Below are 25,223 nucleotides of genomic sequence, written 5' to 3'. Positions count from 1 at the left end.
ATTTTGTTGTTAATATTCTTTCATACTTTTATTAACATTCTCTTGTTTATATCATTTCATACATTTAGAAAGTATCATGTCTTTTATAAATATATTTTTTGTTAATATCCTTTCATACATTTAAATGTATTAAAGTAATTTTTTGAATATATTTTTAAAAAATGACGAATTTTATTATAATATGGTTGTTAACTTTCATTTCAATATTTCAATTATTATTTTAATTGTGTATTACCAAGTTAACACAAATACATTAAACAACCTAAATCCAATACAATAATTATTGTTTCAAACCAAAATACAATTTTTCAATTTTAAAAATCTTATCGACATATTTTTGCAACTTGTAGGGCAATTGTTAGTATATACTTAAACCAAAATATTAATTTCAACACATCTTAATGTTTAACGAAAAAATGTTAACCCAAAAAATATATTGGTTAAATATAGTTAATGGGACAAAGAGAATATGTTTGCACCTTGTAGGACAGTTGTAGATATATACTTAAACCAAAATCTAAATTTCAACACATCTTAATGTTTAACGAAAAAAATGTTAACCCAAAAAATATATCATTAAATACAGTTAACGGGACAAAGAGAACAACATTGAATCCTTAGGTTAGAAGTTGTAGAAGAATGGGGTTGGAGACCTATAGAATATATTTATGCAATACCCTTTTAGGGTTTGCTTTAAAGAATTGTCTAAGCATAAAATTGCATATATCTTTGATGGTGTTATGTTCTAATGGGAAGTGCCAAACATTTGTAGAGTGCAAAAAGAGTGTGACATTGACATCATTACTCATTACGTTTATAGGAGGAACCACTCGCTTGTGGCTATTACCATTGGCATAAAGGTCATAGTATACTTAAGAATATACTTTATGGGCCACATCTCTCAACCAATGTGGGATTATTTTTAATATAGAGAGATATTATATCATAAAAAAATTCAAAAATGCAAAAAGAGAGAGGCAAAGGGGGGGAATATTGACACCACAAAGAATTAACCATTATGTTACTAGGAGATGCCACTTGTACCTTCAACAGAAAAATGATCATGGAATATCAAATCTTATATGTTAGTGTGAACTATATTTATCTATCAATACAAAATTAGTTTTTTGTATTGAAAATTATTTATATCGTAAAAACAAGTTCAAAATACACATATTTTAAGTGTATATAACATAATAATTTTTTTCTAAAATACATATTAAAAAGATAATATGACATAATGCTAATAATGATTTTTTAATGTTTGATTAACAAAATTAAATAACAAAAATTACTTAAAAAAAATAAAACTTTCGTACCATAAATAAATAAAAAATAGAGAAGAGAAAAGAGAGATTTTTTTTAGGATAATAGAGAAGAGAGGAGATTTTTGATAACATAAAATGAAAGATGTTTTAGTTATAAAATATTGTAAAGAAAATACTTTCAAATTTAAGATCCAACTTTTTAACTTATTTGTTTAGTAACATAAAATTATATATCAATTATGATAAGCTATAAAATTAATGATAAATTTCTTATTAAATAAAGTTTAGTATTTTGTCATTATGTTCTTACTTTTTAACTTATTTGTTTAATAATATCAAATTACATGTTAATTATGATAAACCTCATTTGTTTAGTAACATAGAATTATATATCAGGTATGATAAGCTATAAAATTAATGTTTATTAACATAAAATTATAATTATATATCAGGAATGATAAGCTATAAAATTAATGATTAATTTCTTGATGGATAAAGTTTAGTATTTTGTCTTCTGGTGGTTAGCTTAATTAGTGACGGTTGTGATATGAAAGCTTATGTAAATATGCAGTTTAAGGTTTAAATCCCCCAATTAACTTTGTAAGCAATGCATAAAGGGTATATGAATTCACCTAAAACCTATAATAATACCTAGAAATTATAATAGTAATAGTTGAAATAAACCTCGTGTCATATTAATATGAATCAATTACCAATTCCTTTATATAACAACTTGAAAAACTCAAAGTATCTTCATAATTTTGGCCAATAAATAATATATAGTTTTATGATCTACAAGGTATCTCATATTATCTAGAAACAATATTAATGCCATTATACTCAAAGCATCAAAACTATTCTATCTGAACCATCCATGAAGAGCATAACTAAAATTTTCCCATAAATATTAATGTAAAAGCTAAAAGGCAGTGGGTTTGTAAAAAAACCCGCAAAAAAACCTTTTAAAAAGAGTAGAGGAGGTGAATTTTTTGTTGGCATTATTTTGATGAAATTCAACTAAAAACTATATTATAGTTAAGAGAAATTTAGCTGAAATCTATACTATAGTTGTTGAGTGAAATTCAACTGAAATCTATATTATAATTGTTGAGTGAAATTCAACTAAAATCTATATTATAGTTATTAAGCTTTGGGTGTTTTATTAGTTTTTGATGGTGTGAATCCATTTCTACTATACAAAAATGATTCAAAATTGGATTTCTTAAAAAAAAAAAATTGATGGTGTTGAATCCATTTCTACCTACAAAAATAATTCAATATGAAAGTTCTTGAAAAAATCGACAAAATTCTAATAAGAAATTGGCCCTTCGGTCAAAATTATCACCTCATTGTATCTAATAAATATGTCTAGAAAGAAATGCCCTTCATACTACATAATAAGGTAGTATGATAAATATGTCCAGGAAGAAATCCCCTTCATACTACATACATCAGTGAATAGCAAAATGAACACATGAGAACCAAAAATGCAATGATGGAAGATGGTACGGAATTGGCTAGATCAGTTTGCATAACATTGTTGAGACAAAGGAGCTTATAGTCTCCTATGTTTGCATTTATACACATTGTTGCTTTTGGGTCCCTCCTTTATCATTAGAACTCTCGACCAGTTTGCATGACATTGTTGAGACAAAGGAGCTTATAGTCTCCTATGTTTGAATTTATACACATTGTTGCCTTTGGGTTCTTCATTGATCATGAGAAGTCTCTACTGAAAACACAAATCATGAGGAATTTCTTGGCTTTTCTCTAGCAAAGTCTTATAATATACTGTGATTTTGATATATATGCTTAGAGAGGAAGGAGAAATAGGAGGGAAAGTAAAGAGGGTTCAAAATCTAAATATATAGGTGTTATAGGTGTTTTCTAAACTATACCTTTCATGTGAATCGACCTGATTTTAACTGAAAATCATAAGTAGATTTTCAAGCCACGCAAGAACTTCAAAAATGCAGTGCCAAATTTAGTTCTAGGTGTTAGCATTTAATTATCTGAAATCATATGGAGATTTTCAAGCCAGGCAAGCACTTCCAAATGCAGTGCCAAATTTTTGTAGATTTTTCGCTATACTTTTACGCCCTATAGATATTTTCAATATTTTCCTAGACATGATCTAACGTAAGTTAGAAATGCACTCAAGGGAAAAGTTCCGTAAGGTTTTATAAACACAAAATGTTGGCTTCAAGAAAAGTAATGAACATAAGCAATATTAAGATATTAAAAAATAAAACCTTTTGTTGAAGCTAATCCCAAGCTAACAACTGAAAAATTGTGGAATTTTTTGCATGAAATTTTTTATTATTGAGGGGCGATATGATGATAAAAAAAAATATAGGAAATTGAATCTACACTAAAAAAAAAGTTAAATTTCCACAACATCCTCAATACATGTGCACAAGTACATACAATGAATAGGTAAAAAAAAAATCTTACGAGCCCATAAAAAGCTCTATAAATCACTCATAAGAATTGATCCATTTCAATCTAACAACAGGCCTCAGAAATCTGAACTCTGAAATTGTTTTAAATCCAATACAAGTAGAAACAAACATTGTGGTAATGACAAGAAAATTAAACCTCTCGTTGTTTCTGTGATTGATGAATCCTCTCTCCTAGTGACTTGCCAATATGGTTTTATGAAACAAACTAGTGTTGCTTAGATGTCTTCCCAAATTTCAAGGTGAATCTGCTTGAGTATATAATCCTCTAAATAGTTGGTCTAGTTTAAACAGTATATGCTTGTTGAATGGCATTGATGTCTAGTCCCTTTAACCAAACAACAGATTCCACGTGTCCCTTCAATATATGCAGTTCTCTCAACCTGCACAAGTACTATTAGCATCAACATGTTTTTCCATCTCCCAAAAAAATGGTCAAGTGAAGAAAAAATAAAAGTTTCTAGATGAATAACTTGAGTATACTTTCTTGCATGAAGAAAATATAAGGGATCACTCGTGTGCAATATTTTAAAATAATGGTTCTTTCCCAACGTTGTTTCCAAAATACAAAAACAAAATATCATATAATTGAATATGCATGAGAATTGATTTTTTGTTTTAACTGATCATCAAAAAGTTTCAAATATTAAAAATAGTTTTTTCTTGCTTCAGATCATTGGCGATATGGAATTGAATGCAAGCCATGTAGATTTTCCAAAATAATAAAACTTGTGAAAAAACATAGAGAACACACTTTTTTCTCAGGGCATCGTATTGAGAAAGTTAAAATCATTTTCAAAATGTAGAGATTCAAATCAATTTGGTTTTTCTCATGAAATAGGATTAGGGCAATAACATAGACTCTGAAAGCATTATGAATGTCCATTATTTGTCACCTTGCAATTTTTGCATGTCTTCTGGCTTGCTATGTAATCATGGATGAACACCCTGCAGAAGTGTAGGCATCAAGAGAAATCAAACCATGTAAAGTTCTCTAAGTAAGTGCCCATTTGGCTTCTATGTCCTCTCTTTCGTAATCCTTCTTTGTTGTGAAAGTCGTCTACATGATGTCATTGTTACCAAAATGAACCTTTGCAAGAGAAGAATATATGCTCCAGGGAAACGTTTCTGACAAAACAAAAGATAATACCTATGAAGAGTGGAGAATGCCTGAAACTAACGTTCCTCTCAAAGAGAAACTCCCAAGCTTGTCCACCAAGAGTGTAACACACTACAAACTTGATTATATCTAAAGTAACATAGAATACCACACTGTAAAGCGAGATCACTCGAGCCCATCCCCATCTGATGCCTTTTATGGAAGAAAATCCCCAGCGTGCATATATTTCTATCAACGTTGCAATCTGAAATGAAGATATTTAAACATGAAATTTGCACAAAGAGATAATACTGAGCTTGAGAGAAGGAATAGTTAAAAGGTAGTTACTGAAATAATATTTGATCTAAATCCTGAATGTTTAATGATTTTTTTTAAATGGATACTCATATTGTATCAATGCAAAAGCTACCAAGCACATGCTCTAAAGTTTTAATTTTCAAATGACAATTTTACTCATAATTACCAGACTCGGCTTGAAAAACCAATTGGAAAGATAAAATAATCAAGAAAAATCTTGCTAGTAAAATCATGAAAAAAAAAGAGAGAAAATGGTACCCTTTTATGGGAGATATAGTTTACCAACCGAGTCGAACTTGTTAACCATGAAATTGATTGAGCCCTAGCAGGAGAAAAAATTTTGACTTCCAATCTAAGTCAAACTCTTGATTCTTGTTTCATTGAACCTAGACTTTCGCAATTGTGTTATCCTAGTAATGACATCACATTACAAACGATATTTTTCTCCAGAAAGAAGAGATGAATCCCTTATACTACGTCTTATTCAATGAGGTTATTTGACTATATCGATTTCCCCAACTATATCATCTCTAAAAACAGATACCAAATTGTTGAGCCAATTTTGGCAATGTAGTGGAAAATGTTGGGTACTCATCTCCAATTAAACGTTGCTCATCATCAAATTGCTAGGGATAAAGAATTGGTGAATAAGTCAAGAGCATCTTCCTTGCATTTTCTGGTCAAACATCAACCCAGCAATTGGACTTGATAACAAGGATGACCTCACCCTAGTTTCCAGTCCTCGGTACACAAAAGAAGTATCACTGTGATATACACAAGCTTCAGTAGAGGCCTGTTAGCTCTAGACTCTATTTAAACTGTTGTTTTCATAACAGAAGGCAGAGAGAAAGTGAGAGAAAACTAACAATCAACAAATCACAATCATTTAGATATAAGACACCGTGTTAGTTGTGAAAAGAGGTGCTTTGTATGGCACACTATGGTCTCAATATGGACTAGCTAGCTCTAAACACCAGTTACTCCATTGTTTTCATAACAGTAGGTAGAGAGAAAGAGAGAGAAATCTATCAATCAATGAATCGCTAATCATTGAGAGCTCTTACACTATGTTTGTTGTGGCAAAAGATGCTTTCTATGACACAGTATGGTCCATAACCTTTTAGTAGGTTAAAAATGAAATGCAGTATCCAATCAAAAGAAAAAAGAACAAAAAAAATGCCCTCTAAAGTAGGGTATATCTATTTTAACTTAGAATCTACCAAAGTTAGGTGTATCTATCTTAATTTAGAATCTATTAAATTTATTGAATATTTCGGCTTTTTCACTATTGATAAAATTAGTATATTATAGAGATTTGATATCTCTACCTACTTGATAGATTTTGAGTTAAAAAAGAATTATGTTGATTTCTATTTTCTTTTACCTCTTTTAGTGTTTGTTTAGAATTTTAAACCCTACATGTGTTTTCTTAATGAACTCAAAAATACATATATATGTAATGCAATGAATATATATGACTACTTTTAACACTAGTATACACTTACCTGAGATATTATTGTGGTTACTTACCTGAGATATTATTGTGGTTTCTTTTCTGCATACACATAATGATAGATAGACAGAGAGATGGGGCTACTTCGACAATACATGACTGAATACTGAACACATGATAAATTTATGTACCTCCATATATCTCTCCTACAATTTGAAACTCTCTACTTTTATGTTGAGGGAAACATGACCCCATACACAGTAGCCACTACCATTAGGACCTAAATGTGATCTGTACATGTGATGGCTCCATGCGAATTGATCTCATCCTCCTCCAACAGCTAGACCTAAATAATCTTATTCAACAATGACAACATACTTGACAACAATATTATAGACAACAACGATGAGTCAACGCTTATGGAACTAACATACCATTCATTAACAAAGGGATCAACTTTGCTAACAGATAAAAATAAGGACCAGCTTCGCTAATAAATAAAAAGAAGGATCAGCTCTGCTAACAGATAAAAATAATATGTCAATCATTGCAGACTCCATTAGGCACTATAACCTAATTCATGCCACCCAATAACCTGCAAACCAAGCTTACAAACAAGAATTTTGTTGTTTGTGCTCGTTGAAATACTTAGAGTTGAGAGAGTGCTCAAGAATGATGTCGTTGCCCAATTCCTTCAGAGATCTAAAAAACCTCCAATATCTTTATTTGAAAGGTGCTTCTAGGTTGAAAATGCTTCCAAATTCATTTAGGAAATTAACTCTACTCAATTACCTATCTCTGGGAGGGTGTAGCGAGATACAAGATCTGCATAGTGTGGAACATTACACTTCTTTGGATACGTTGTACATTAGGGGATGCAAGAATCTCAAGAGCATACCATGGTTGGGCCAGCGCACAAAGCTGAAAATACTTTTTTTTAATGGATGTCATGAAATACAAACACTGTCATATTTGAAATATTTGAATTCTTTGGAAAATATTAGTGTTACCCACCCCTTGCATGCAAAACACCTCTTCTTACTCTTCCTCGGATGTTCCTCCTCATCTTGTTCATGTTTCTCCACCTCCTATTTTGTCGAGGTTGATGGGGCGATGCTAATGTCCATCTCCACTACTGCTACTGCTTCCACCATCGAGGTGTCACTACTTGAGGGCACAGACACCATGGGAAGTCGAATCAATGGGTGCTTCACATTTATCTTCTCAAGCATCGGTTGGTGGAGTTTCAAGTGAGAATAAAAAGAAGGTTGTTTGGCATTAAGCTCTCTGTAGCACTTGGTGCACAAGTTCATGGTGGTCGTCCTCCCAAAGAAGCCACAATTGTTCAAGCAGTTAATGGGGCCTTCCGGCACTTGTGTCGCACTCCATTCCTCTTGCATTTTTGAGCTATCTTGTGACACCATTTTCCAAATGCTGCTATTGTAAGCCCAACTCCCAAGGCACAAAAAAAAGGGCACTCATATCAATCTTGCCAAACTGAGCCGTGAGGATGATTTCACTAGAGAGACCCCGAGTAGAAGAAGAATCGCAGAGAAAATCCTATCTTATTTTTTTCTAGCTCTCCACCCATAACTGAAATGCCCACCATTCCGCTCGCCTATAACTAAAGACCATAATGAATATAGTTAAACACATGTCAATCAAATGGAATAGTTATGCACGCCATAGATTTGTCTCATCGCACCACCATAGAAGAGACAATTGTCAAATTATAGTGAAAAAGGTAGACAATACACTGATTCAAAGGAAGGTCTATCAACCTAATTAGTATTTTTGTGAGTGTGTAAAGAAAAGCCTAGAGTGCTAAATGGAAAATAAGGAAAATTCATGTGTGAGGGACACTTGTTCAAACTTTATCAAAGATGATAAATCTGTCGTGATGATAATTTCAATATAAAAAACCTTCAACTTAAATTTCTTTATCTGGAAACGATAAACCATTTCTATTCCTTGACCTGTGACTTTTCATTAGGGAATACTTTTAGAACCACCTTCACTTAACCCTTTGTTTCTTTCTAATTTGTAATCACACACGCACCGACACTCCTCAAAACTTGTGCTTACCATTTTCATAGTGTACAACTTGCGCTTATCATTTTCATGGTGTTTATTGCTCGTATCGATTTCATAATGTTTCTCGCAATGTCTAATTTAATAATGTTTCTTTCCAGGTCTAATTTGACTCATGATATATTTAAAAGCCTTTTTGATAAATATATATAGTAATAATAATACAACGAATTTCCAACTTAGGAGGAAATTCCATTTTTTATAGGAGTTATCTATAATGCGACTTTTTGGAGATTCCGGTGACGGAATCCGGCGGAAGAAATTGAGGTTAAATCTTGATTTGTTTCAGTTAAAATGGTTTTTTAACTACATATTTGGATTCAGCACCCTCGAAAACCCCTGGGACGCTTTCATTGTGCAGAAACTAGCTATCAAACTTGCGATTCCAATAAATTCCTGCCAGATTTCGATCGGAAAAACCCGCCGGAAAGGCTTTCAAAAAGTCGCGTTATAGACAATTGCTTTTTTATACCTCTAAAGTCCGATAATGCAGGAGGCAACCAATATTTCCTTGTCGTTTCGGTGTTAAAGGTCAACGCTACATGTCGAGCTGCCTTTGATAGCCCACCAATTTTCCCTGACGTTCCTTCTTTCATCCCATTGTGCACCTTTGACCGCCCAGTATATTCCACACACATTCCTCCTGCTCTCATCCCACTGTAAATGACTCCCTTCCACCGTCAATTTGATGTCACCTTCCTTTTCACCCATTTTTTAGGATGGAATTTGATGGACATTTTGTTTTGCCAGGGGCATTCTCTAAGTATTTGACGACTAATTTTTATGCCTGAATGTGCTTGAAATTGGGGAAAACTTTTTTTAATGGGTAACAATTATTTGAAAAGGTTATTAATTTTTATTTCTTTGCAATTTATTTTCTGCGTACCACTCACCATTACCCAATGAAGCTCACCACTCTCGAACTCAGCACGATGAGAGCAGAGTTGATCTTAAGTATATATTCACTCGTTTTAAATTCTAGATAATGAGTGTATAGTGCCATTAGATGTCTAAAGAGTGCTCCTTTAATGGTATTATGATATACTTCTCATAATTAAACCAAAAGGTTCAAAATATTATAGTGGCATACACAACCAGAAATAAAAAACAAATAATCTGAAATTAAAAGTGGAACCTCGAGTAGTTGAGTTGAAGGCATACATATAGAATTACAAAGAGGATGATTGGGCTCTGGAATCCACCCAAAAGTTGCGAATATGTGATGAATATGGGGTTTTAGGGTCTTCCGGATAGTAGAGACTCAGAGAGTCAACACTGCGTAGCCTTCTTCCGGCCATCAATTTCTTGTTCATTGGCAAACTATCAATTTGCATCCACAACATTACTCAACGCTTACAAGAACTTTAGGTTAACTTTCCCATTCAACTCCATTAATTGATTATAAATATATTTTCTCAAAACGACACTCTCAAACTCATTAATAAATCACAAATTGTAATATTTTTTTGAAGATTGGAGGTCGGTGGTGAGTTTTATATTTATTATTATTATTTATATATAAGAGAAGTGAACATTCCGAAGGATAGTCATTTTGTTTTCATTGAGTTAATTTGAATTCTTTAAATGAATTTAAATTATTTGAAATTTGTTTTTGTTATTGAGTTTATTTTGATTAATTTATTACCTTTTCGTAAATAACAATTGTAGCTGGTGTGATTTAATAAGTTTTTGTTGTTTCCTGTTTTTGTTTTTTTCTTATTAACCCTTTTAAGAGACCCACAATCTCCAGATTTATGCACGTAGCATTGCATTCATTAGCTTCTGTATTTTTTCAATGGCCACACCTGGCGAGAAGTTTCTTATTAGAATCATATTTTCTAGATCTTTTAATGATTATGAAGTTGGCCATGTTGTAGTAATGAGCTTTATTTTAATGTGTTTTTTTTTTTTTTTAATTTGGCATTTGTTGTCATTTTATCATTTTACACATTCCATTTGAAATTTAATAATAATTAATCTTTAAAAGGAAAGAAAAACACAAGGCATTGTACATAATACAATTCAAAAACATAGAGAGGTTTACATCCCAACTAAGTGTGCATACTCAAAGAGTGCAACCAACTTCTGTGAGCTAAATCGATGTAAAATTTAATAATAACCAACATAGATCCATTTTAAGTACACATCTAACATGATCGGATAGGAAAACAACTTCTGTGAGCTAAATCCAAGTAAAATTTAATAATAACCAACATAGATCCATTTTAAGTGCGCATCTAACATGAGCAGATAGGGATCAAATTTATTGACATGAAAAATTCTTTAGAGTGTAAAAATACAATATGTTAGATCTAAGACTGTTGTGATCAATAATATCTATATATGCCTTTCGGATTAATCGCATAATCATGAATTGGTCGACGTTTCGAACCAACTAATGTGGTCCATCCTCAAGACAAGGTGAAGAATCAGTGAATCTTGAAGATTAAATAGTAAGAATGCATCATTGCCCAGAATTAGCTATTGAAAACTAGTTGTTGGTAAAGTAGTCAAATTAGTTAAAAAAGGGGTAAGTAAAATAATAAAATATATTTGGTTAAAAAATGGCTATTAGAAATAAATATAAATATAAATTATTAAAATATTATAAATTGGTTTAAAAACTAGCAGTTAGGATTAAATAAATATTATATTGATTTTAAACCTTAATTAAGGTGTTAAAATAATATATATTTATTTACAACTAACTGTTTTTAAAATATTTTATTTATTATATCAAAGCCTTTAAATCTTTTCTCGAGTCAAAAATTCTATTTTAATGCCTTAATAATTAATTAGATATTATTACTTTATAACCCAAGTTAAAGAGATCAAATTATAAAAATGAAAGGGAGGGGGGGGGGTGCGATTATATAAAATTCTTAGATATATTAATAATGCTCAAAATAAAAGTAAGAGAAAGACTCAAAAATTCATAAAATTCATAAAATTAAGAGGGGAAACAAGGTAGAAACATAAAATGAATGAAAAGGAGGATCAAGAAAAAGAGAATCATTCACAAAATCAATCAAACAAAAAAGAAGAGCTAGAGATAAAAGTAAGGAGAGGAGCGAGAGGAATCAAGAAATGAGAGCCAGAGTCCAGCTCTTACTTAGTTTCCACCCTTCATTCCTATTAATATTTTTGGCATGTATTTTAATCTCAATCTCTTCCCTAAGCTTCCTATGGTGGAATTGATCTACCCTGGGAATGAATTTGGACTCTTCAATGCAGACATGGTGATTTGTTTTCTCTACATGATTGGCAAGGGCTGATGAGCGGGATCGATTGTGTCTAATATATGCAGCATGCTCATGGATTCTCTACCTAATAGACCTACCCGTTTCCCCAATATAGGGAATACCACCGGAACAAGGAACAAGGTAGATGCCCTTCATATCTTTAGGGTCAATAGGGTCTTTAACAGATCCCAACAAATTCTTAATGGTATAGAGAGGTCTGAATGAGGAAGTGACATTGGTCTTCTTAATGATATGGAATTTCTATCTGTGGTTCCTTGGATATATGGGATATGAACCTTAGAGACATGATCAACACTAGAAGGTTCAACTCTTGGCACCTTGCACGCCTTGTGAAAGGCCTTGAGGCTTTGAGATCTGTTATACCCATTCCTTCTAAAAACCTCAAGAAGATGAGATCTCTCTTGTTCAAGGTGGCTAAGATCAGAGATTATTAGAGCGTGGGTAGCAAGAGTGTTGAGCACCCCAAATTTTTGAGTCCGAAAGTGATGAGAGCTGGCATGGAGATGTTGTTCTGTGTGAGTTTTCTTTATAAACACTTGGTGACTGACGAAACCATCATCCATCCTGGAAAGGAGAATATCCATGAAGAGAAGGCATCCATTCTCTTCCACTTCCATTGTGAACTTGATGGAGTCTGATAGAGAATTAAGGTGTCTTAGAAACAAATCCAAATTCTCGCGACCATGAGGCCAGATGACACATGTATCATCCATGAACCTTTTCCACTTTTTAGGGTGAAATTGAGTTCTGGCTAAAGCCTTGGTCTGAAATCCTCCATAAAAAAGTTAGAGATGATAGGGGAGAGAGGGGAACGCATCACAACATAGCAAGATTTCTAATGGAACTCACCTTGGAACATGAAGAAAGTCGAGGTAAGGCAAAGCTTAACTAATTTGGCAGTGTTTTTTTAGTGATGTGATTGATGATATCAATGGCCTCCTGGATGGGGATTTTGGAGTATAAGGATACGATGTCAAAGTTAACCAACAAATCTACGGGTTCCAACTTCATATCTTTCCGTTCTTGAACAAAGGATGTGAAGTCTTTAACAAAACAATCAGTGCGACCTACAAGAGAATTAAGCTTTTGAGCTAAACACTTAGCAAGAAGATAAGTAGGACATCCTATCATGTTAACAATCGGTCTCAAGGGAGCTCTAGATTTATGAATCTTCGATAGGCCATAAATCCTCAGGGATTGCTCTCAATGAGCTTACGATACAGAGGATTAAGGGACGAGCTCAATTTGATAGCATTTTATACCTCTTTAGAGACTGACTTAATGGGATTTTTCTTAAGCTTGATGTAACTCCCGCTATTAGAAAGATGGTCAACCATTTTGGAGACATAGTGAGACTTATCAAGAATGAAGACAACCCAACCTTGTCAGCTTCATGGACAACAATGTTATGGTTTTCCCTTAGGGACTTAAGGGCAAGAAATTGAGCTTTGCTCAGCTTTCCTAAGAATGACCGCACAATCTTGCCTAATGGTTTCCTTGACATTTTCAGAAAGATCCTTGATACCAAATTTGATGTTGCCAACAATGTCATCGAAAGGGATAGTCATCGGGTAAGGGAAAAATTCAGACCCTTACTAAGGAGGCTAAAGATGGAGGAATCAAAATTTTTGCTAGAAATATTAATAACATTTTTGAAACTTAACAAAGAATTATTATTATTATTATTATTATTAACAATAAGTAAGGAGGTGGAATTTAAGTTATTATAAATGTTATTGGAGGAGGAGGAAGACAAGTTTTCAATATTATTACTATCATTATTATTCTTATGTCTAAACGATTTAATGAGACTTTTATTAACTCTATAATTCCTCTTATTTTTATTATTGCTACTAATATTAGTGTTTTTGTTATTGAAATGATGAGAGGGTAAAGAGTTATTATCTTTAATAATAATAATAATATTATAACTATTCCTTATATTCTTATTGATATTATTATTATTATTAATAGTCAGACTATTATTATTATAATTATTATAGAGAATATTAATATTATTATCCATATTATTAAAAGATGATGGACTATTTAAACCTAAAACTAAAGAAGGAACAAAAGAAGGAATAAACAAGCAGGAAGATGAAGGGGTAGCGGAGCTGGAGGGGAAATAAGGTTCATCGATAGGGGAAAAGGAAGGGGAGGGGACGCTGCAACAAGTAGAAGGCACGTCGAGTTTGGGAGATGAGGTACACACCGAAACAAGAGGAGAGGAATGTGAATTGAGGATCGGATTATTGGAGGGGGAATCATCATGCTTGAGGGTTGAGGGTGTGCTATCCAAAGTGGAAGGCTAAGGATCAAAAGCAGGAGGATGATCAACGAGGTCCGCAATGCTTACAACAGGGGGAGCATTCAGGGTAGAGGACTGGCTGTTGAGATTTGCAAGATCTTTAGCAGGTTCTAAGGGGTTCAAAGAAAGGGGAGAGATGGAGAAAAAATGTAGCCATAGAAGTGCCATCCACTACTTCTGCAACCTGGGGAGAACTAGAAACAGGAACCTGCCTTCCACAAATCATATATGAAGCTGAAATATTAGAGTAGCACTCACCAACATTCTCAAATCCAGAAGAACGTTGCAGGGAAATGGTAACAGTTGGATTTGCAGCAAAAGAAACGACATCTAGTGATGCTAAGGGCTAGGATGAAATGAACCTGCATGCCCAATTGTTAAGCGTCGAGATCTTCTCTCCACTAACTGTAGACGAGGATGGATTATTGGAATCTTGTGCACCCATGTTCGTCAACCTTTCGAATTTTGAAGAGTGCTTCCTTTTGGAGATTTCCTCTAAACGGAGGGATTTTTCATGTGAACCTCCATCGATTATTGTCCATAAAAAATTCGACAACCCATTCACCAGATCTAGATGCAGAAGAAAAAACATACTAGAAAGCCTATCTAGATCACATCTTAATAAACGAATCTCAGATCTAACGAGAGCCAAACTATATTTAAGAAAAATATTATTGTTCTTAGAATTATTTAGGGGATGAGAAATACGGGAAAACACTAGAACTAATGATGCAACCCTACATCTTTTGATAAACGTAAGATTATATTTCTTCTTGGAAACTTGCAGTCGAGCTCGTTCAAATTACCAAGCCTTATAAGCCATTTCCCTTCCTTGTAGGGTAATAATGTTAGTTCTAAGACTTTTGTGATCCATAATGTATATAGATGCCTTTCGAATTAATCACATAATCATGAATTGGTCGACGATTCGAGCCAACTAATGTGGTCCACCCTCAGGACAAGGTGAAGAATCAGTCGATCTTAGGGAATAAATAGTAAGGATGTGTCATTGCCAAGAATTAGCTATTGAAAACTAAATGTTGATAAAGTAGTTAAATTAATTAAAAGGAGGTAAGTAAAATAATAAAATATATTTCGTTAAAAACTAGCTATTAGAAATAAACATAAATATAAATTATTAAAATATTATAAATTGGTTTAAAAGCTAGTAGTTAGGATTAAATAAATATTATATTAATTTTAAACCTTAATTAAGGTGTTAAAATAATATATGCTTATTTACAGCTAACTGTTTTTAGAATATTTTATTTATTATATCAAACCCTTTAAATCTATTCTTGAGTCAAAATTCTATTTTAATGCTTTAATAATTAATTAGACATTATTAGTTTATAAAAATACTCGGGGATACCTTAATCAAATATATTCATAATATTAAGGAAAAGAACCCAAGTTAAAGAAATCCCCACCCCTTCCCTTTCTCCTTTCGATGACCCTTATTTCCCCTCGAGCTTTGCTGCCCCTTCATCTTCCTGCATGTTTATTCCTTCATCTGTTCCTTCTTTAGTTTTAGGTTTGAATAATCCATCATTTTTTAATAATAATAATATGGATAATAATATTAATATTCTTTCTAATAATAATAATATTATTATTATTATTATTAAAGATAATAACTCTTTACCCTCTCATCATTTCAATAATAAAAACACTAAGATTAGTAGCAATAATATAAATAAGAGGAATTATAGAGTTAATAAAAGTCTCATTAAATCGTTTAGACATAAGAATAATAATGATGGTAATAGTAGTGAAAACTTGTCTTCCTTCTCCTCCCATAGAATTTATAATAACTTAAATTCCACATCGTTACTTAGTGTTAATAATAATAATTATTATTATTATGACAGCCCCAAGGGTTAGCTCAGTTGGTCAAAAATCATGCCTCACCATCCAGAGGTCACAGGGTCAATTTTGCCCAAAGCCCTTGGGGTTAGGTCTTGCTCGTAGGCCGAGGGGCGATTAGCCCAAATTTTTCCATGGATGTAGCAACCACTCACTAACTAGGGTGTTCGTGAACCACACTAAATAATAATAATCATAATAATAATAATAATAATTATTATTATTATTATTATTATTCTTTTGTTGTTAAGTTTCAAGAATGTTATTAATCTTTCTAGAAAAAAAATTGATTCCTCCGTTTTTAGCCTCAGTAAGGGTCTAAATTCTTCACTTACCCCAAAGAAGATCCTTTTCGATGACATTATTTGTAACATCAAATTTAGTATCAAGGATCTTCCTGACAATGCCAAGGAAACCATCAAGCAAGATTGTGTGGTTATTCTTAGGAAAGTTAAGCCTCCCAAGAAAAACCTGATAAGTCTGAATATGTCTCCAAAATGGTTGACCCTCTTTCTAACAGTGGGAGTTACATCAAGCTTAAGATAAATCCCATTAAGTTAGTCTCTAAAGAGGTATAAAACACTATCAAATTGAGTCCATCCCTTAATCATTTGTCTCGTAGCTCATTGAGAGAAATCCCCTTACCCCAAGGATTTATGGCCTTTCGAAGATTCATAAATCTAGAGCTCCCTTGAAGCCAATTGTTAACATGATAGGCAGTCCTACTTATATTTTTGCTAAGTTCTTAGCTCAAAACCTTAAGCCTCTTGTAGGTCACATTGATTCTGTTGTTAAAGACTCTTTCTCCTTTGTTCGATAGTGGAAAGATATCAAGTCAGAACCTGTAGATTTGTTTGTTAGTTTTGATGTCGTAACCTTATAAACCAAAATTCCCATCCAGGAGGCCATTGATATCATCAATCACATCACTAGAAAATTAGTTAAGCTCTACCTCACCTCCACTTTCTTCAGTTTCCAAGTTGAGTTCTATGAGAAAACTTGCAAATTTGCGATGGGTTCCCCTCTCTCCCCTATCATTGCTAACTTGTTTATGGAGGATTTCAAGATGAAGGCTTTAGCCACAACTCAATTTCACCCTAAAAAGTTGAAAAGGTTCATGGATGATACGTGTGTCATCTGGCCTCATGGTCGTGATAAATTGGATCTGTTTCTAAGCCACCTTAATTCTCTATTGAACTCGATCAAGTTCAAAATGGAAGTGGAAGAGAATGGATGCCTTCCCTTCCTAGATATTTTCCTTTCCAAGATGGATGAAGGTTCCACCAATCACCAAGTGTTTTGAAAGAAAGCTCACACGGCAGAATATCTCCATGCCAGCTCTCATCACTTTCCAGCTCATAAATTTAGGGTGCTCAACATTCTTGCTACCCGCGCTCTAAGAATCTCTGATATTAGCCACCTTGAACAAGAGAAATCTCATCTTCTTTAGGTTTTTAAAAGGAATGGGTATAATAGATCTCAAATCCTCAAGGCCTTTCACAAGGTGTCCAAGGTGCCAAGAGTTAAACCTTCTAGTATTGATCCTGTCTCTAAGGTTCATCTCTCGTATATCCAAGGAACCACATATAGAATTTCCCATATCCTTAGGAAGACTCATTTTTCTTCCTCATTCAGACCTCTCCATACCATAAAGAATTCGATGGGATCTATTAAAGACCCTATTGAGCCTAAAGATATGAAGGGCATCTACCTTGTTCCCTATTATGTGGTATTCCCTAAATTGGGGAAACAGGTAGGTATATTAGGTAGAGAATCCATGAGCATGTTGCAGATATTAGACACAATTGATCACATTCATCAGCCCTAGCCAAGCATGCAGAGAAAATAAATCACCATGTCTGCATTGAATAGTCCAAAGTCATTGCCATGGTAGATCACTTCCACCATAGGAAGCTTAGGGAAGCGATTGAGATTGAAATACATGCCAAAAATCTTAATATGGATGACGATGGAAACAAAGTAAGAGATGAAATCCGGCTCTCATTTCTTGATTCCAATTGCTCCTCTTCTTCGTTACTTTTATCTCTAGCTCTCCTTTTTTGTTCGATTGATTTCATGAATCATTTCCCTTTTCTTGTTTCCTCCTTTTCATTCATTTTATGTTTCTACCTTGTTTCCCCTTTTAATTTTATGAATTTTATGATTTTTTTAGTCTTTCTCTTACTTTTATTTTGAGCATTATTAATATATCTAAGAATTGTATATAATTTTATATTTAATTTTAATTAGTAACCCACCCCCCCCTTTTAGTTTTTATAATTTGATCTCTTTAACTTGGGTTCTCTTCCATAATCTTATGAATATATTTGATTAAGGTAGCCCTGAGGATTTTTATAAACAAATAATATCTAATTAATTATTAAATCATTAAAATAGAATTTTGACTCAATAACAGATTTAAAGGCTTTGATATAATAAATTAAATATTTTAAAAACAGTTAGTTGTAAATAAATATATATTATTTTAACACCTTAGTTAAGGTTTAAAATCAATATAATATTTAGTTAATCCTAACCGCTAGTTTTTAAACCAATTTATAATATTTTAATAATTTATATTTATGTTTGTTTCTAGCATCTAGTTTCTAACCAAATATATTTTATTATTTTACTTACCCCTTTTTAACTATTTTAACTACTTTACCAACAGCTAGTTTTCAACAGTTAATTCTGGGCAATGATGCATCCTTACTATTTATTCCTTAAGATCGACTACTTCTTGACCTCGTCCTAAGGATGGACCACATTAGTTGGTTTGAAACATTGACCAATTCATGATTATGTGATTAATACGAAATGCATCTATATACCAAATACAATGTGTCATTTTTCATTGTTTAAATTGTAATTTTAATGGTAAATAGAGTATACATAAGAACAAATAAATGTTTTAACCATAAAACTTATTTTTTCATGATCTATACATAATTCTTTTAAATGATATATAATATATACTCAATTGACATTAAAATATTTTACATAACATGTACATCGAGACATTTTACTAGGCAAATTAAAATGGTTTTTTGTTATTGACATATTTGTAAGTATATGTCAATATTAATTCATATTAAAATATTTTCTCAATAACGAAATTATAAGATTTAAAAGTCTTACTCATACATTTTTTTTACTTCTAATTACTTTACAACATATTGATTTTTTTATATTATATCCAAAATTATTTTTTTATTTAGAACATAATTTTTAGCTTTTGTTTTCGTTTTAAAGGGAAGGGAAGGACGGACACACTTACACATCCCCTCATACTAGGGTCTAGAATGAGCCTCTTGGCTCAATAATCTTTAAAAGGCAAAAAAGGCATTGTACGTAAGACAATTCAAAAACATAGAGAGGTTTACAGCCCAACTAGAAGTGTGCATAACTAGAGAGTGCAAACAACTTCCCTTAGCTAAATCGAAGTTGCATGAAACAAGGATGCCATGGATTTTTCAAAAGAGCACAATTCCTAATCATGAATTCTCAAAAGCTTAAGATAACAAGAAAACAACTTTGGTGTGTATGTGTGTGCATGTCTTTGCACAAGTTGAGAAAGTAGATATTCTCTTTTCTTTTACATATTGCAAATAAGATTTAAAAATAACACATGTTTTAAAAGAAAATATGAAGAGACAATCATCCTCTAATCTTCTGGAGAATTATTTTACATGTAAGAGATTTTCAAGGCATTTTCTTACTATAAAGTATGAACACTAAATAGAAGGGGTCACATACTAGTTAACAAGAAGAAAACTAATCAGACTAAGACATACCAAATTAAATAAGAGTGTTTGTTGTCATTTTATAGTTTAAAACTTTCGTTTGAAATTTAATAATATAATTTTGTTTTAATACTTTAAATTTTTTATTATTAAAATTGTATTTTTTAATATGAAATGAATTTAATGTTTTGATTTTTTTTGTAGTATTTGAATTTTACAAATTCATCAATTATTTTTGTAATTGTAGTAAATTTTAACTTTATTTTGGAAAACTTTTATTAGAATATACCTAGAAAAGTGTCATAACATATAACATTTAGACTATGTTCATTAAATCTAATTTATTATGACATATTTAAATTTATTTTTTGAATTATTATTTTAATTTTACAAGTTCGTATCCTTGTGTGAAAAACAATGTGGTTGATCAATACTAACTAATTATAATGATGCAAAAAAAATGTTGGTGTTGGGAACGGGTCCCCTAGGGTCAATTTTGGGGTTAAAAGCCCATGTTTGGGGCTAAAGGCCTGAGTTTTGTATAAAGAACGTAAAGCCTCCGCATTTTGTGGTCGCGGAGTGCAAATATGTAAAGAGTCATCAAGGGTTTCCACCCTTAGTTTAGGTAACTTGTGTCGGCTTTATGAGATCCACCCTTGGTCCGCGCACCATGGGAATGTATAAAAAGGAGAATCTTAGAAGAGTCTAAGAAGTTCATAGGAAGTTTTTGGGCAATTGATTGATGTAATGGGTATGTGAGGGCTAAGAGTGAAGAATCTTACTGTAGGAAAGAGGCTCTGCAGCTGAGTGCACAGAGGCCTAGTGTAGAAGTCCGAAGCTGAGTGCACAGACCCCTGCAGCTATGTGCGCATGGTAGTCAAAGTCTGTAAAGGAGATGTGAACATCAATAAAGAGAACTATTCTGGAGATACTTTTGTATGATCTATTTTACTTATGGTATGAATGTATGCAGTTTTGCTATGTTGAATATTGGGTTTATGACTTAATGTTGTATTGATGCGTGAATCTATGTGCTTTAATTTGTTATATGAATGGAAGTAAGAATATATGTTTACGCAAAGATAATCATAACTCTTATTGAAGTTATCCAACACCTAAGCTAATTTGGGTAAATACAACAGTAAGAGTAGCCATACAGGCACGTAAGTGTCTGAATTGCCTATTTAGGGTACGCGAAGGATGATCACAGACTTTAGTGAAGGTCTCAAATCCAAAGAAGAGAAGTATATTGATAAGCCTTAAAGGGATTATCGGTCTACGTGAAGGGAGGGTTAGGGTATAAAACGACATCTCTACCATCTCAGGGTACAAAAACTTGGTTCATGCATCCCCCCATACTGCTTCGGGTGAGACTTCAGTCCATGTTTCGTGGATTGATGCCGAAAGGGCCAGTAGTGTAGGGATTTTCTTGGCTAATTAAAGCTGAACCCGGGTCAGGGCCAATCAAGCCAATAAATGGTTTCATTGTCGAGATCAGGATTTTCATAAAGAGATGTGTGATGTCACATCGTTGGAATCCAGCTAAGAAAGAGATCGAAAACTAGTTGGATAGAAAGATCCAAAAATTCATGGCACAATAGAATAGGAATGCATTATTGATGAAAGAAGAGTGGTTGGATGGATATCTGTACACAAAGATACACGAGATCTTCTTCTGTTCCTTCCCAGTTGAGTTATACGAGTGGATCATCAAATTAGTAGATGGCCAAGGAAGGTGCAGGCTTCACGGTTTCATATCATAGGAGGTTTCGTGACAGAGTTTGTGGTTGATACCTGGGTTAGTTACAGCGAAGCAGAGCGTCACTTATTCAAGGGGCCACGAGGTAAGTATTTAAAGCTCTTAAATACCTAGATTAATATTCTCTTGTGTGAAAATCGGGTTATGCAATTACCTTGATGTTTGGGCCTACGCGAATAGGAAGGATATTCAGGAACAAAGAGAAAACAAGCCATGAATATAGCCCGCTAATTGAACATCCCCTGAGTGACGATGAGGAAGCAACACAGGCTTCTCCACAGAGCATAGATCAGTTGATAAAGCAAGGTTTCCCTCGAATACTCCATCTGCCCACACTGCCTCCATATTCACCTCCACCGCATACACTTTCGCCTACATTATCGGCACCTCCACCATCATTCAATATGGAAAACTCAGTAAAGCTACTTATGTTCAAGGGCTTTGGAAATGAAGATCCAAACTAGTTTTAGTTCATCGCAAAGGCTATATGGTAAGCTCAGGGTATCACAAATGATCAAATGAAGAAAGCAACATTGGTTAGTGCTTTGCAAGATCGCATTAGTGTGGTACATTAAGTACTACACTGATAACCCGACGTCCACATTAGCAAATATCCAGACTGCGTTGAATAAGGAATTTAGTAGACCTAAGTCTAAAGCGCAATCAATTGTGGGATTAAAAGAGATCATGATGAAGCTTGCTGAGACACCCTGGGATCTGGATGAGGGATTGAAGTGTACAATCCATGAAGCTAACATGAATCTGACTGATGGGCAGCACCGCGAATGGTTTGTGGCTTCGCTCCTGTCTCATCTAAGGGTTGCACTATCATAGCAAAATATTGGGACCTAGGCGAAAGCCCTGGAAATTGCGATGAGATTGCATGAGACACTGATGCAACATGCTAATCTAGGGGGTTCAACAGATTCATGCATAATTGTAGAAACTTTTCCTAGAAATACAAATTCTGAAGAATGATAGAACAGCTTGGCTTGAGGTGCACGAAGAAGTTTGATGCTTGAAGTGTAAAGGCCAGGGGCATGACAAAGATCATTGTCCAGTTTTCGCAAATTATGTTGAGTAGGAGGACCAATGCCTCTGAGGCTGAAAACTCCAATAGGGCCAAGTGAAGGGCCCACGCTATCGTGTGATATCTATTATGTAGCTAGAAAACATGCGAAAAACAATTCCCATTTGCTGCAGAAATTCGTACAGACACTGTAACAGCTCTTCTGCAACTTCTGTTAATTTGTGGGTCATGATGAGCACAATTGTCATAGCTATGAATTAATGATGGATAGAACGCCTGCATATAGGGTGCATGCAAAAACCCTGCCTCCGGACTAAGGTGTTAGGGGAGCACGAGGCAAATATCAGGGGCGCGGACGAGGCGAGGTGTAGGAGGACCTAGTAGGGGTCGGGGGCAGGTCATTTGCTAAAACTATGGGGGACTAGGACACTATGTGTGAGACTACCCAAATCTGACATGTCTGTCATGCCACTACTGTACTCAGTTTGACCATGAAATGGAATATTGCCTGGTATTGCTAGGTAAGATACATGAAAAGTGGGCACTACCTCCGTAACCGACTCAAAACCTGCAAATGATGAGGGCTAAGCCTCGTGAAGAGGATCCTAAGGTAAATATTGTGTTGCGGAGTGGGATGATGGCTGGCGAAGATAAGGGGAAGCAACCTAAAGAAAGTGAATGGGTCTACAAGGCTCCAAAAAAGGAGGTCATGTTTGATCTGAAATGTGCACGGGAAATATTCATGAAAGCAAAGAAGAGCTTCATTGAGGCCTCTACCTCAGGAAGTCAGGACAAGCCAGCGGAAGAGATGGACTCGTCCATGCTTACAACTTTCTTAGAGACCTGTATGAAGCTGTTGCGTGATAAAAATGCTATGAAAGGGATACAGGAACTAATAAATAAGTGTGCAGGGAGAGAAAATGCCCCTGATGGACCGCACATGGTTAGGAATATTGGTAAGCATAAGGCAAGAATGGGGTTTGAGATGATGGTCACTGTACAGATAGGAGAATATGAGATGGATCAAGTAATTTTAGATCTGGGGTCGGACACGAATGTCTTTCCTAAACAGTCCTGGGATAGGATGGGGAGACCTGTGCTGCAGTGGTCTCCGATTCAGTTAAGAATGGAAAATCAATAGAAAATTATCCCCATGGGAAGATTGTAGGGAGTGACTGTTGATGTTGAGGGCACGAGCGCATTGGCTAACTTCAAAGTGATAGAGATTGTGGATGAAAACAATCCCTACCCTGCACACCTTGGGATCGATTGGGCCACTGACATGAATGGGGTAATCAATTTGAAGAAGTGGAAGATGACATTTGAGAAGAAATCACTCCGCACAGTGGTGCCCTCGGACCCTACAGAAGGACCACGCTATACTGAACCGGTCCAGGATTATGAAAGTGATGACGATTTGGACCAGATTTACAAAATAATGACATGAGATCAAGATTGGGCGAATCCAACAGTTGATGGATGTATTGCATGGGACCACGAAAGCTCCTGCATTTCAGATTCAGATGAGGAGGTGGAACATTGGGAGAATCGACGACATGAGTATCTATGTCGCACTGTAATATGATGACTAGGTCATTGCGCTCTGTATCATTAGAGTTAAGAAATCTAACTTTCTATGATGGTTTAACTGATGTTGATAACTTTTTGGATGCATTAGAGATAGAACTGCTAGAGAATCATCACTTCTAGGCCTTGGATTAGGCGCTGCACGCTACGCTTGCAAGATGGCGGGGCATGCACAAGGACAATTTTGATGATTGACACATGTACAAAAAGATAATGAGAGTGTGGTTTGGTCACCCACAAGTGCGGCTAACATAGAAATATGATGGAAGGAATGACTCACACAATCACCTGGCCAAATGGACTAAGGTTTATGGAATGAAGCCTCAGCCTGAATGGGTGCATCAATTTTGTCATAGTTTGGATGTAATACTTATGAATTGGTACTTAGAAACAAAGCTCTATCATGGCACAGAAGAATGGAATGTTTTGTGACAGGGATTGTTGCTAAGGTTTAGCTTTGAGCATGGGTTTTAGAGTATTAATGAGGCATTGCAGGAAGTTAAGGCAACAATCTTCAGAGTATGGTAGGATCCCTTGGACTTAATACAACCAGATTGGACCACCTAGCGGAGCCACATGTTGGGATGCTACAATCTGACTGTCGAAGAATATGACGAGAACCCAAGGAACATTAACATCCTAGAGACTAAAGGTCACTGTGAAGTTCAAGGACTGCAAATTGAAAATTCAAATATCACCACGCCGCTAAAAACAAAACAAGTGAACATTGGGATAGAGGAGGAGCCAAAGTTTGCAAATATTGGGGACTACTGAGATGACACAACAGTAGATAAGGTTGTTGAATTGCTCTATGAATTCCAGGAGTTGTTTCCAATGAAGTTCTCAAACCTAAAGGGGATAATAGGAGACCTGGGGATGATGAAAATTATGCTGAAACTGGAGGCGAAGACGATCAAGCAGAGCCCTTACCACCTCAATCTGAAGTATAAAGAAAGGGTCTGCTTAGAGTTGGATA

This window comes from Pinus tabuliformis, chromosome 2_1 (genome assembly GCF_031772625.1).
Source record: "Pinus tabuliformis cultivar Carrire ecotype Pingquan chromosome 2_1, CPIR1, whole genome shotgun sequence".
NCBI lineage: Eukaryota > Viridiplantae > Streptophyta > Pinopsida > Pinales > Pinaceae > Pinus > Pinus tabuliformis.
The sequence above is the reverse complement of the archived record's forward strand: the minus strand, read 5'-3'. Positions refer to the sequence as shown.